The sequence below is a fragment of the Hevea brasiliensis genome, chromosome 5 (genome assembly GCF_030052815.1).
Source record: "Hevea brasiliensis isolate MT/VB/25A 57/8 chromosome 5, ASM3005281v1, whole genome shotgun sequence".
Lineage (NCBI taxonomy): Eukaryota > Viridiplantae > Streptophyta > Magnoliopsida > Malpighiales > Euphorbiaceae > Hevea > Hevea brasiliensis.
In genome coordinates, this window is record NC_079497.1 from 16,134,939 (window position 1) to 16,148,227 (window position 13,289).

A 13,289-nucleotide genomic window follows, 5' to 3' on the forward strand; every position below is an offset into this window, starting at 1 on the left:
TGATAATTTACATACTGCAAAATCAATATCAAGTCTAGTGCAATACATAACATACATTAAGCTATCAATATATTAGTATACTCAATTTAAGCAATTGCCCTACCAGAATTTTTCAGTTAATTTGGAAGAAACATCATATGAAATTTTTTGCTTCTTTGACTTTTAAATAATTAAATTTATTTAATATTTTCTCAATATAATGAGATTAGCAAAGAGCAAAACCCCCACTATGTTATAACTGGGTAGTTTAAGCAGATCCCTTCAGGATAATAACTAAAATATAATTCTAGACAGTAATTTTAAAATTCTCCCAAGAATAAATTAAAGAATAATAATGTTGATTGTAGGTAGAAATGAAGAGAAGAGACAAAAGAGAAAAGTTAATAGAATTTTTTTTCGTTCCAAACTGCTATTTATAAAGCATTTACGTCTCTTAAAATATATACAACAGTTCACTTTATATTTATTAGAATAATTATATTTGTTTACTTATACCTTTTAGAATAGATACAACTATTCACTTTATATCTCTTACAATAATTATATTTATTCATTTACACTTTTTAAAACAGATATAACTATCAGTAATAAATAGTTCATTTTGATGCCTTTTAATGAACAGACATAACTCTTTCAAAATGAGACAAATTTTCCTATCACTAATATTTTTAACAATATCCCCACCTAGTTAGTGATAAACACAATCAATATGAATTATGATTTATGCATATAAAAAGTGTTTTCGACTTATGCATATAAATCTTATTACCTTCTTTAACACATTTACCATGAGCTTTAGCATTATAATATAACCTTATATTTCTTCTAATTATAAGCATGCCATTAACATAAAGATAAATTATCACATAAAAAACTTTTAATGTGTAAGTATTTCTGAATCTGTTTAAGAGAAAAGTCATATGTGGCATACAGTAATTTCTTCCTATAATCATTCAAACTAGAAATATGATGTGCTATTATTCCTCCTAATTATTGTGATTTAGGAACTACCACTTTCAAATCCTTAAACTTTCAAACAAAGATATGCAACTAATGGACTTATGCATAATAGGCATATTATCAAGTACTTAGAATTCAAAATATTTCATAATGAGAAATTTATCTATACTTTTTCTTTATTGTATTCAAATTCTAATGAATTCCATATTTCCTTTGGAGATTTAACAGAGGTAAACAAATCTTATAGCCTATCTGATGAGTTGTTGAGAATATCACCTTTGCATGGCAATTCATCTTCTTTTTTGGATCTCCTTTCACCTTCTCAGTGAACATAATTTGTTCTTTAAAACGATCAAGTTTCATGAACTCTTGATTCATCACGGAAATAGCCTTAGACTCCATTGCGATTAATACCTTAAAATTATTAAGACAGTGGATGTAGAATAGGCTTTGAGGCGTGGTGAATCACTATCTTTAAGGTATTAATTGCCCCTACTAGATTGCTGCAAGATTATAGTAATATACCCTCAGGATACAATAAAGCTTGAAATCTGCAGACAATAACTTTTGAAGATTTTCCTTAAGAACTTTTTATACGAACTGAATTTAGAGAGACTAGAAGAAAAGAAGAAAAAGTAGAAGTAGTATATATCTGGATTAAAAAACTCATTCATATTTATAGAGAATGGAAAAGTTATAGCATATTTTCTAGATAGACACATTTATCTATTTTCAATAGATACAACTGTTTGTGTAAAAGACATTTCTGTTTTTTTACAGACACCTATACAAAAGTTGTGACTATTTGTATACAATAGACATGTCTGTTTATTAACAGACACCTATATAAACATTTGTGACTGTTTGTATAGAATTGACATGTATATTTATTAATAAACATATCTACTTGTTAATAAACACATATGTTCGTAATTTATTTATGAAAATTAAAATAAAATAATTATTTTATTTTACACATATATGTGCCAAGTGCCATAATAATATAATATATATTTATTTATATATATAATTCTATATACATTTCAGTCTTGTCATTCCTTCACTTTCTTATATTTTAACAATATAGGAATTCTTTCTCTCTATACTATCTAACATATAAGCTATTTATAATAGTTTGTTATTATCTAATGATAAATAGAACAATTTTAACTTTATTGACAATTGGGATTACTTTTATTTTTATTTTTTAAAATTATTCTGATTAAAATTTATCAACAATAGTACCGTCTGGTACAGGTAATCGATTTTTCTATCCCAACACTGCAAAAATATTATACTCAGATTTGGCTTCATAGGGGAGTAGCTGACTTCATGGCTGGAGAAACTCCGTATTCTTTGCTTCACTTTTATCTTTTTCATGTATTCTATGAATATCTGTTCTATATCTGCATCTGCAATGATCTAATTTTAGGAGACTGAATATATGCTTTGAAGTTAATCAAACGAGCCAATGATCCTTGGTTGAGAGACATTTTATTATTTGTTAAGGTTAATGTTTGTCTCCATCTTATATGGAGTGCTTGTTTTATTTTGTTTTTATTTTTAGATAGGTGTATAATTATTTGGTAGATATTGATCTCTTCTATTGGGGTATGATAGTGTGACCTATTCCTTTAGTAAAATTAGTGGTTCAATTTTTTGGTGTTCATCATATACAACACGTTCTTGGATAATTAGGCTAGACTGAAAAATTCAAAGAGCTCTACCACTTTAAAATTATATTATACTTTGTTGGTTGTGACAGTTTGTGTTATATCAAGAGGTCTCATGCTCCTTTTGTTATTTATATTGTTTTGAATTTAATCAATTAAATCCTAATTATTTGTTTTAAAAAAAATTATTCGACTAAGAATTATTAAACCAAGGGCAATTTGCATGCTAATAATTTTCTCGCTGCAACTATCAAGCTGTAAATATGAGCCAATTATGTTCTCACAAAAACTATCACCAAATTCAAAAGATAAGGACATTTACCAAACAATAAACACGTACGAAAATGAAGCCTATGCAATTTGGGATTCAATAAAAACCACAAATGAAATAGTCAATGATATTTTAAGTATTTAACAAAATAAGACTTTTGCCCAAAAACTTCCGGTTCATTAAGGTAATCATCAAAATGAAAATGACAAAGACAATGACAAAAGCTATCCATTACCAAAAATTGGAAGGTAACCGCATCTAACAAATTTGACGTCAAATACCTTCTTAAATGCAATAATATCCTCTCAATTTTAGAGGTGTCCAATGAACAACTTAAATTGAAAGCAATAATGTCGAAAAGTACCATTTTAAACGATAGTGTTCATTTGACAATCCATTGTCGTGTCGATTCTTTTTGCCATTATTTGCGTTCAATTTAAAGTAATTGGCCCTTCAATTATTCATGACTTTAATGGGACCTTCTTTCACTTGCCATTTGTGAATATCATCATCCTGGAAAATTAACTACATTTGAACTGGATTCATAGAGAGTAAATTTTGCATCCACGTAAAAACAACAGGTGTCAATATCTCACATCGGTGTGGGATAAGCATAATATGCCTTTTATAAAGTCTCGTGCACTCTCCCTCTTGAGTAAACTTTTTAAGGAAAGTTAGGCCTGATCCATTTTTTTAAGATGGCATCAAAATTTTTCTAATCAATATTAGGCCTTCTATAAATATTTCACACTCTAGGTCTTCGATCATAAGCACAAGAGGTATGTATTAATATCCCACATTAGTTTGTTATACAAGTAATGTGCCCCTTATAAACTTTGGACACTCTTTCCTTTTAGCTAGCTTTTGAACATAGGTAATGTACTTCTTATAAAATCTTGAGCACTTCTCCTTTAATCTAATTTTTTTGGGGCGAGTTAGGCTTCATCATTTTTAAGAATAGGAAACAAAGTTCATCAATGACGCAGCGAGTAAAGTCCCACAAGTTTTGGATAATTTGAATTTATATTATTTAGGATTAGGATTATTGAAATATTTTGGGTTATAAATTGATTTAAGTTATCAATTAGACTGCTATGCAAGGAAAAAAGGGCTTGGGTCATTCTATAAATTATTGATTTTTTAATCAAAATATTGGTTTCTTAAGAAAAATTAATTTAAAAATTAAATTATTTAAATTAAATTTAAAATAATTGGATTAAGTTTAAATAAATTAGTTACGACTTGAGTTATTTAGTGGATCATTAATTTTATGAATTATTTAAATATAGACAATTTTAACTTTAAGGGGAATTTAAATGCATTATGAATGGTTTCGAACGAATTTTCTTCTTCTTTTATCTAAAAAAAATAGTACTCTCCGAGTATGACAGTTGTAGGTCCCTTAGGCCCTAGTCGGGGGTTACCAGTTAATATCTTTGATTTAACCCAATAACATTAGAAGGGATATACCACTGAACCCGAAAGAGCACTCAATGTGACGAACCATTGGACAACCCGTAACCTCCTCCTATTGCACTCCTAAACAGAGGCAATATTTATTCATCATGCTTGTGCGGGGAGTCAAATCAGGGTGGGATAAAATCAACTCACTAAGTTAACCATTAGGTAATCACGCTCAATGGTTGCTTCGAATGAAGTTGAGTGCTGGAAAATTTCCACCTTTAATATTCATCACTGATTTATGAGGCTTAATTTTACTTATGATCATATGGTGTTTAAAATGTAGCCATATTCAATGCATTTATTTAATTTCATTTTGAAAAATAAAATAATTCGAATTTAATTTATATTTCTATGAATCACTATATCAAATTTATATAGTGATTTTATTTTATTTTATTTTATTAGACTAATTGCCTTTTGAAATTTGCCAATATCAATGAATAGAAATTGAAATTTAGTAATTTTTTGCCTTGTGATAAATTGAAGCCATAAGGTAATGTTAAAATATGATAAAATTAACTAATATAAAATTAACTTTCATGTCAGTTATTTCGTGTTATGGTTTAATTTGGATTACTAATCGAATCATTATAAAAAAAAAAAATTTAAATCATACTCGAATCAATTTGAATATTATAGGTAATTTTGAACCAAAATGTTAATTGATTTAGATAAATTAATTTTTATTAATTTAATTTTTTATCAAAATGTGAATTAATTAAATTAATTTAAACAAATAAATTTCAAATCGGTTCACACAAATTATCAAATTAATCGTTAATTTGTAAATTTTGAGTTGTTTAAATTTGAATAATAATTTTGTATTTTTATATAAATTAAAATAATTATAAATTATTTTGAATCAAATAAATTAAAATCGACTTGGAAAATGGTGTAAAACTTTGCCCCTATAGTTTCATTGTCGATGTCCGACATTTCAAATAGCATCAACTTGTGAGGTCCTTTGAGATGCTGTGATAAGGTTAGGCTGGCACTGGTCCCCAATTTGGATTTTTTATCGCTTCATATCTCAAAGCATTAATGTGAAACACTGATGATTGCCATTTTTCTCCACCGCTTGTTGGATCCAACATGTTTTTTTTTTTTCCTTACATTAACATTTCTTTTTTTTAGCTAATTAATTCTCTATATGCGTACGTGCTTGACTGAATTTTTTTTCTTTTAAACGTTAGAAATCAAAATTCGTCATTTCCATTAAAAAGTTCAATATTTCAATCAAATTTACGAGCAAACAAGCACATTATGTGTGCATAAGGGCTTGTTTAAATTAAGAATTGAGTTAATTGTTAAAAAAAGTTTAAAGTTTAGTAATTTTTTTAATTAAATTCTAAAGTTTATATAATTGCCAATTAAATTTTCACTTTTAATTGATATATGCATTTTATATAGTCATTTAGGTTAAGTTTCATAGTTATTTTATCCATTTGTTAGGCATTTTTGGTTAATTTTATTAGTTATTTAATTAATTTTTCATAATTATTAAAATTTGGATTAATTCATAATTATGCTTTTGTTTTGTAGATAAAATGGTATTTTGAGGGACTAAAAGGTAATTGTGCAAGTGAGAAGTGAATTCTAGGTCTAAAAGTGTAAAAATGAAGCCTAAAATTGAAGATTTTTTTTATGGCCGCGCAAAGTTACATAAGGAGTTGCATAGCCTATACAGCTTGTGCCTAGAAAATCAAAGAAATTCTTAAGTTGCCAAAAGTTGCATAGCCTAGTACATAGGCTATGCACTATCTTATGCAAGAGACTGGAGAAGTATTGCAAGTCTGCCGAAATGTGCATAGCTTCCTACATAGCTTATGCACCTTCACGGAGGATGAACTCAACCTTGCCAAAACCTGCATAGCCTCATGCATAGGTTATGTAATAGCTTATGCAATTAACCGAAAAATCTCTCAAGCTTGCTGAAATGTGCATAACCTTCAGCGTAGCCTATGCACTTTCATGTAAACTCTTTGAAGCTCACTAAAACATGCATAGGGACTTGCATGGCTATGCAAACTTCTCTTCACTCATTCTTTCCAGTTCCGACTCTGCATAAGATGCTACATGGGCACAACTCTGGCTATGCAATTCCTCATTAATTGGCTGAAGATGCAAGATTTTGTCACACGTGTATGACCTCACCACTGTAACACCCCTATTTGCATAGCATGGTATATTTTATTGTTTCAGTGACCGTTATCGGTCCGGACAATTAAAGGGATTAGAACCACGTCTAAGATACCTAGATAAGCCTTGAACGCAAATAATTAGTAATTGCCAAATAGTTAAGTATAAAGAAGAAAAACAAAGCATAAAAAGTTAAATGAGCCGGGAGTCACAGCGATGGGTGACCTTCTCGGGAAATGACTGCGAGGTCAATCTAAACTCAAATTTCGAATCAGAAAATGTGACGCCACGGTCCTAAGGACTATTACAAACACAGTGGAAAAGAGAAAATCACGAAAAAGAATTTTTAAGTAGGTCAAATAATTAGGTCAAAGATCTGAAAGAAATAGCGAATAACTTGCAAACCGGATTGAACCGGCGAGGGGCGATTTGGTCAATTCACCCCTAGAGCTGACTCCTGATCTAACTGTTCAATAAAATATGAGAAATGAAAATTTCAGAATATAGAATTAAATTAAAGAAGTATGGGAAAAATAAGAGAAGAAAAAGAAAAGAAAATAAATTAATGACATCATCAAGTGACATAAGCATGACTTCATATTTAATTTTAATTTCATTACTTAATTTGACCAAGTCAAATAAGAGGTAAAAATAAAAAAATTATAAAGAAATGAAAATTGGTCTTCTCTTCTTCATTGTTGCCGTGAATCCGTCTACAAAGATTTTGGATTTGCTCATAACGATCAAATTATATCTGGCCTTGTTTCCACTTTTCCAGTCATTCTCGATACCATTTTTAAATATTGGATTTTCCGTTATTTAAATCGTGTATCTCCGTCACTTGTAGTGGTTTATCATTCAATGAATGACTGAAAAATGATCCATGAATCCAATTAGAATCTTTGTTATTTTGTACATAAGTAAAACATTCAAAATCTTTCTTTATATATACATATTTCTTTTTTCTATACATCCAAGGGATTCTCTTCCTATATTTTCTATTTTAGTAAAAATATTTCAGTAAATAGCAGTATCGTGGATAGGGAACTATACTAGCGACCTACCTAATTTTATTGTAGAAATTTTCAGGATCAATGATTGGACCATGCAAACCAGAAAGACCTTTTCTTGGATAAAGGAAGAGATTACTCGTTCCATTTCCGTATCGCTCATGATATATATAATAACTTGGGCATCCATTTCAAATGCATATCCCATTTTTGCACAAAGAGGTTATGAAAATCCACGGAAGCAACCGTCGTATTGTATGTGCCAATTGTCATTTAGCTAATAAACCCGTGGATATTGAGGTTCCACAAGGTACTTCCAGAATCAGATTTGAAGCAGTTGTTCGAATTCCTTATAATATGCAACTGAAACAAGTTCTTGCTAATGGTAAAAAGGGGGCTTTGAATGTGGGGGCTGTTCTTATTTTACCTGAGGGGCTCTTCTTTCTCTCTTCCTTCATCTTCCACCATTGTTGAAGAATAAAAAGCTTGAATTTCTTTAGTTCCCTTCCATAAATCCCCCAAATCCCAACACTAAACCTTACCCTTAGAGCTAGATAAACTCTTTGGGAGCAAGAAGGAAGAGAAAAATTAGAGAATTGAAAAGCTCCATATGAGGTAAATCTCTCTCCTAACTTAAATTGATTTATGCTTATAGAATTAACATTGAACAAGTGAAAATTACTTAGAAAAGTGAAGAATTCATGCTTGTATGGGAATAAAGAAACTTCAGCAGCCATGGTACCCTAGGGTTTTGATGGTGTTTAGCTTGGTGAATTAATGTTGTATAGGTGATTTGTATGTTTAAATTGCATGAATTGAGGAATTTAGAAAATTAGGGTTCTTGACTTAGGGTTTGGGAGAAAAAATTATAGAAAATGGTCAATGGATGTAGTTGACCTTACTTGAGTTGAGAAATGGTCAATTGTGACCATTTGTGGTGTGTATGAATTGTTGGAACCAAGTTTCAATTCAGATTGGTTAGGATCATTCTACAGGCAGCTTAACCTAGGTCCCTTTCAGGGATGAAAATTGAAAATTTACCAACCCAATTGGTGTGAGGCCAATTGGGAATGAAACTAGACACAAAATGGCACATTTTTCATTTAGGAATCATGCCTAGAAAGTGACCATAACTTAGTGAACAATTAGGCCAACTCCGGATTAGGGCACACTGACCTGTATAAAAATGACCAAATGAACAGTAGTTACGTAAATGATCATAACTTGGTCTAGGAAGGTCCAAATGACCTGAATTTTATACCGATGGAAATCTGAGACATAGCCCTACAACTTTCATGAAGAAAATAAACCCAAATTTTGACTATAACCTATCCAAAAACTCACCTGAAGTCAGTATACAAAAACTGCCAATATCCAGAAAATGCCCAGAATTCTGGGTTTGGACCAAATCCGGCCAGCCTTAAAAAAATAGGCATAACTTGGGCTACAAAACTCCAAATGGAGTGATTCAAAAAGGGAAATAAAGTTAAGACAATAAGGAACAACTTCTATGAAGAAAACTTAGCCAAATTACCACAGTAACTTGACCAATGGAACAGTAGAAAACAGGGGACTAAAGCTGAAAAATTGTAATTTCTCTTAGGAGACTTAGAAATTGAATTGGCAATCAATGTCAACAAAATTGATACCCAAAATGTGGTATATGGGTGCATTTAGAACTAATAAACCTATTAAGCATAAGAAAGTCTACAAATTGACTTGAATAGTATCGTGAATAGTAATCCCGAAATGAAAATATCTAAAAACGTTAGTTTAAGTATATTCGGGCTAGAATTAAGTATATATGAATTAATTATTGGAATTTAAGTATTAGAAATAGATACTAAAGCACTTTAAATTTATGTGTTTCAGTTGGAAAGGGATCTTTGAAGGAGAAACGAAAGTTTGAGTAAATTGAGTTGACAAAAGAGATTTGTGCACAACTAGTTTTGGATTGAATTTGTTTTGAATATTTTACGTAATTAAATGATTTTATTCTTCCTTATGCACTATGTTTATCAATTATGGGATTTATTTCAATGATTATTGAAATTGGTATAGCAAGCATGAGTTTAATTTTGTGAAATATTATTTCAATAATTATTGAATATTATTTTAGACTGGATAAATTATGTTTTGAATTGTGATAGGCAGTTTGTATGAATAAAAATACAAAATTCTATTTTGGATTGCGATGAGCATAAGAAGTTATGGAATATTGGAATTGATTTTGAATTAACATTGTGTTGTGATTTATGCTCACAAAAAAGACAAATAAATGCATGATATTGTTTTATATCTCACTATAGATGCTTGACTAGGTTATTACCCGTCTCTTTCATTTGTTGAGGAGACAATGGAGTTAGCTTTGTTTTGTTTAGAATACCATGATATGTGCACAAGCTTAGATTCTCCTCTTATTAGAGGTTAGATCTAAGTAATTATTATGGACCCATCAGAATTTTCATTATTGTGTTGTGTACTATCCACGATGATTTGACCTCTCCAACCATAGGGAGTTAGAATCCAGATTCGACCTCCCCGACCATAGGGAGTTAGAATCACCCCGAAAATGGCCCTTTCGAATTAGTCTTGCATAGTTAGTGAGATAAAGAATGGGTTTTGATAGATAAGAAATTGTGATTTTAAATGAGATTGTGCACAAATAATTTTGTTAAAATAATTTGATTATTTCCATAATTGCAGGAATTATTTTTTATTGTTGAGTTGTGATTTGACAAATTGAAATTTTGATTAAGGTTATTTTAACAAGTGATTATTATTATTGGCAATGAAAATTTTGACATTTGGAAGTTGGTTAAATTTCGAAATTTCAAAATTTTGGTATAATTATGTCAATGTATATTGTATTACATTTTAAATTATAGTTGTGCACCATTGAGTTCACCACTCAGCGATAGCTTTGTATGTTGTTGCAGGTGAGAGTAAAGATAGAGTAGTTGAGTGAGATTCCTGCAGCTGCACCTTGAAGACTGCTTGTGACTAGGCTCGGGTATATTATAGGTATACCCTTGTATATTAGATTTTAAATATGCATATAAATATATGTGTGTAAATTATTTGAGCAGATGTATAAAACTTTTGAAATGTTATTTTGGGTGTGTAATGGAAATGCAAATTTAATTGTAATAATAATTTTAGTACCTTAAGGAATGTATTATTTACTTTCTTCTGGAAATTGAAAATTATGGACAGTTTCTTTTATGATGAGTTTGGCTTGATAAGTGAATTGAATTGATTATGATGAATGAGGATATGAAAATAAGTGTATTGGAGTTATGGTTGTTTTGAAAATATTGAAAGTGTTTTTTTTATGTGTTTGAAAAACTGTTTTTCCCAAATATAAATGACACTCTGCAGAAAATTTTCCAAAATTTGCGTAAAAATAAAAATAGACAAAAATTTTAACTAGTTTTTAAACTTCAATAAAATGTTTTTAATACCTGCTATAAAAGCTCACCACTTTCAAAAAGTAAGAAAAGTGTTTTAAAATCCCTTGTAGTATATTTAATGGGTTAATGGTAGGCGAAGTACGATAATTCATTAGATGTACTACGGGATCATGTTACATCTTACTAAGGAGTAGGGTGTGACAACCACACACCATTTTTAGTCTTTTTTAGGGTTTATGTTAGAGGATATAAAAGCATTATTACCTCATTTTTGCTAAAAGAAGAAAAGATTTACAAGGGAGAAGAAAAAAGGAGCCGCTAATCTCGTTATTTCTATCTGAAGCTTCAATTCTTCTTCATCTTCGCAATTTTCTACTCTTCTTTCATCAGGTTTCTTCAATTTTAATTTTCTTTTTATCTTTTATTTCTTCTTTTGCTAGAATATTTGTATAAAACATGAGTAGTGAGTAGTTCTTCTAAGATTCTAGAGTTGGGTATGTAATATTTAAGATATTTTATGGATTTGAGCTAGTTAATCCAGATTTCATGGTTATTAAGAGGTTTTATCCATTTCTTGTGAGCCTAATGACATGCTTAGTGTAGGATTCCATTAAGTATTGTTCATAATCCTTGGTTGAAGCACCAAAAGGGGAAAACTCAGTGATAGATAATCAAGAATTGAACTTAATTAACTTAGATTTAGAAATAGACTAAGGATTAAGAGAATTAATAGATTGATTAAAGAACCTAATATGTCTTAGTTAATTTTAACTCCATAAAAGTAGGATTAAGTTAAGAAAGACACTTTTTGTCTTACTTAAAAGAGTTTTCAAAGGATCTGAGAATTAATCTCCTTGAAACTCATAATTTCTATATGTTTGGATAACTAATTTTAAATCCCAAAATAGCTTAAATATGAACTCCTAAACTCCGAAATCACCTTTTTTTATTATTATTAATTGTCAATTTATTTTGATTGCTTGTTACTTTAATTCTTGCCATATTGTATTTAGCTCAATTTATTTCTCATAATTCTAGTGAAATTTTCTATTAAAGCATTTTCTTTATTAAATTTACAAATATGTCCTTCAATTCCCAATCTCTTCATTTAAATACTTGTTAGTCTAAATTTAGTTTAGATTAGTATTTTTTTTATATAAAAAAATTTCAATTATTAATTCAATTCCTCGAGAGAACGATATCTTTATCTATACTACTTGAGTGACCCGTGCACTTGCGGTTGGGCCACATCAAGTTTTTGGTGCCATTGCTAGGGAGTTGTTTGTTTAAAATTGAATTCTTGTTTATTTTAGTTGTTTATAGATTTTATTTTTATATTATTTTTCACTTGCATTTGATTATGCTTTTTAGGTAATTTTAATCTTTTATAAGAAGAACCAAGAACACAAGTGACACATCTCTTTTATATAATTCAAAAATTGAAAAGTTTTATAGAGCCAATAAGAAAGAAACCAGAAGAAGAAAAGAAGCTTTGAGAGCAGCTGAAGCTGAAATAGAAATGGCTGAGGAAAGAGTTAAAATTGGTGGTGGCGGTAATGGTGTAAATAATCAAAACAATGAGAATGAAGCTTGTGCAGAAGAAGTTGTCAATACTAATGTGCCTAGGGGAAGTATGATGGATCATGCATTCCCTCATTTTGACGATTTGAGAGAGAGTACAGCAAGACCAAGATTTGATGCAAATAGCTATAAGATAGATTTTGGGGTACTTCAGATGATTCAGAATTCTAAATTTAGGGGTCATCCTTTAGAAAATCCTCGCACCCATCTTAAGAAATTTGCTATGATCTATGATATATAAAAGCAACCTGGAGTATTTGATGATGCAGCAAGGCTGAAATTGTTTCCATTCTCTTTGAAGGATAAAGCATTGGATTGGCTTGATTCTCTACCTTATAACTTAATTACAAATTGGGAGTAGCTCACTGATGCATTTCTTGCACAATATTTCCCACCTAGAAAAACTTAAGAATTGAGGAATCAAATGACTGCTTTTAGGCCTAGAAAAGATGAGACTCTTTATAAGTCATGGATGAGATGGAAGGAGTTAGAGAGACAATGTCCACATCATACCATTCCTAAATGGATGATTAACTAGAATTTTTATACAAATATTACTCCTACAATTAGAGGGATCATTAATGCTCAAACTGGAGATGAATTCATTATTAAGCATGAGGATGAAGCTTATGAGCTTTTAGAGAAAATTGCAAAGAATACTCATCTTTGGAGTAGTCCAAGAGAGCCAGCTCTAACTCAAAAGAAACAAGCTGCTAGAATGTATGATCTTGATCCATTCAATATGATCAATGCCAAATTCGATGCACTTACAAATGTC

At 30.0% G+C, this 13,289-nt stretch overlaps 1 non-coding gene across 1 annotated transcript; it reads right to left on the reverse strand.

Moving 5' to 3' along the window:
* Window positions 1-12,919: 12,919 nt before the first annotated feature.
* On the reverse strand, window positions 12,920-13,027 carry LOC131180493 (small nucleolar RNA R71). The gene has a single exon (XR_009149260.1). It is a non-coding gene; the product is annotated as a small nucleolar RNA R71 (small nucleolar RNA).
* Window positions 13,028-13,289: the final 262 nt, after the last annotated feature.